Source organism: Ixodes scapularis, unplaced genomic scaffold, assembly GCF_016920785.2.
Source record: "Ixodes scapularis isolate PalLabHiFi unplaced genomic scaffold, ASM1692078v2 PGA_scaffold24__2_contigs__length_7659602, whole genome shotgun sequence".
Classification (NCBI taxonomy): domain Eukaryota; kingdom Metazoa; phylum Arthropoda; class Arachnida; order Ixodida; family Ixodidae; genus Ixodes; species Ixodes scapularis.
Window position 1 is genome coordinate 7,186,105 of NW_024609851.1, and position 2,062 is coordinate 7,188,166.

Sequence of the window (2,062 nt, forward strand, 5' to 3'; positions counted from 1 at the left end):
TTCTCGATAGTCCAAAGCCATATTTCAACAGCTGGTTACATTCTTTGCTGTGAAGGTCCCTGATTGTTGAAAATGACTCTGTTTGCATGCGCTCTGACTGCGCCGCATTTGTTTGCACCTCAGGGAAGTAGAAGCAAACTTGGTCATTCTTCTGGTTGATCCAGTTGTTTCGTATGCATTTTAGTATGTGCACTGGGTCTATATAAAAACACAGCGGCCCTGCACGCTCTGATGGCTGTTGATACACCACTCTGTTAGAAGCGGGCGACTCGAAGTGGGATATTGCTTTTCTGTTCACAGAGTTGTTGTCACTCACGACGCACACCAACGCGGTACCAATCTTTTCCAGTCCGCAAATCACATCTTTCAGCATCCTGTGCAGGAACTCCGCGCCTAGTCTGTGCACTGGCACGATGTTCGCAACTTTGTATTTGCTCTTCAGGCTGCGCAGCATGAAAACGAGCGCACAGTTTGTAGCTTCATTTCAGTTAAGCGCAGCTCCGGTAATATTGCCCCCTTTGTATTCAAAGTAAGGTTTGATCTGTATTTCGTCTACCATTACGGTAGAGAAGAGCTGGTCATCTTTGAGGTCAGAAATTCTTCTTGCCATGTAACTGATGAATCCTTCGCTCAGATGCTCTTGTTGAGGGCTAATGCCATAAGAGGAGAACACCGATCTCATTGTCATGGGATGCGGCAAAGTGACGCTTCCATGGCTGCGTATATAAGCGTACGCATGGAGCTATATGATGAAAAGAATGCAACAGGACACCATGAAATCTGCAGAATAGTGTCTGCGCTGTTTTTTCGCTTGGAACAAGCTTACTTGCTCTCGCAGAAATCTAATGGAGTCGGCGTCGTCTTCTGCGTGGGACGTGGACAACTGATCCAGCAGTAGGCAAGTAGCCTTGCAAATTTCCTCGACTGAGTTGGAAATAAGGTCCCCGTCCCACTTTTGGATGCCTTCGAGGAGTTCTACTATGCCCTTCTTACTGTCAGCGATTTCTGGAACGACCAGATTTGCACCTAACTTTTTTACCGCCGTTTTCATGACATATAGCGTCACGCTCATGTCTCCTTTTACGCAGACAGTACTTCAGCCAGGGGGCCTCATCGTCGACGATGTGGATAATAACAAGCCTTTCGTCCTTTTCTATTATGTTCCAAAACTTCATTTCTTTGCTCCGCAAGTGTCCGATTAGTTCTCCTCGAGAATGGAATTTTTCCTCTTCATGTGCCCTGATAAAACATCTCCTCGAACTCCGCGATAGCTTTTTGCATAGCAGCATGCTCCATGCGCGCCCGCACAGTCGGGATCTTCTCTTCTTGTGGCTTCCCTAGACAGGTAGGTCGGGCAGCTAGGAAACTTCGACGGTACAGCGTCAGGGCGAAGACGGACATGGGATAAGGGCACTGTGATGGTGCAGCCAGTACTTTCATCGGTATGCGATGCTTCTCGCATGATGTTTTCATGTCCGAAGTGAAGTTCGCATACCTATACTTCGTTTCAGCTTTCGTCCGAGCGCAGCCAAAGCTACGTGTGGCCGGAGCCAATCAGACGAGGGCAATAGGTCACGCGATCTCGCTTGCTCTTTTGTATCACTCCGCTGCGCCGCTGGTCGTCCGCGCCGCCAGCGCTCGCCGAGTATTTCGTCTGCTACGGGTGTATCAACGGTATCGTCTGCTGCAGGTTCAAAAAGTGGCTTTTCACGTTCTGAAATTTAGTCACAGGGGATGTCAGTACGTAGGCTGGCCGCTGGCGTCTGTTGCCGAGCTTTCCACCTTTTCGGCATATAGTTTCGAGATGTAAGTACACATTGCAAGGTGCCCGATGACCCGGCCATTGATGTTTCGTTCTATTGTCTGGATATATCAGGGCTGGAGGCACGGTCCTGTCCACCAGCTTGTCGGCGTTGAATGTGATCGGCAGGTAAAGGGGTGCCCTGATTTCGCCGCGTGTATCGGTGAATTCTAGTGGCCCAGACGCTTTTCTTGTTTACAGCGCATTTGCGGCACGACGCGGCCGGAGTCTCCTGCCGAATTTGATACTAGACATTCCATC

At 49.5% G+C, this 2,062-nt stretch overlaps 1 pseudogene; it reads right to left on the bottom strand.

Moving 5' to 3' along the window:
* Positions 1-484: 484 nt before the first annotated feature.
* Positions 485-1,175, bottom strand: LOC121046867 (annotated as a pseudogene).
* Between the last annotated feature and the right edge of the window lie 887 nt (positions 1,176-2,062).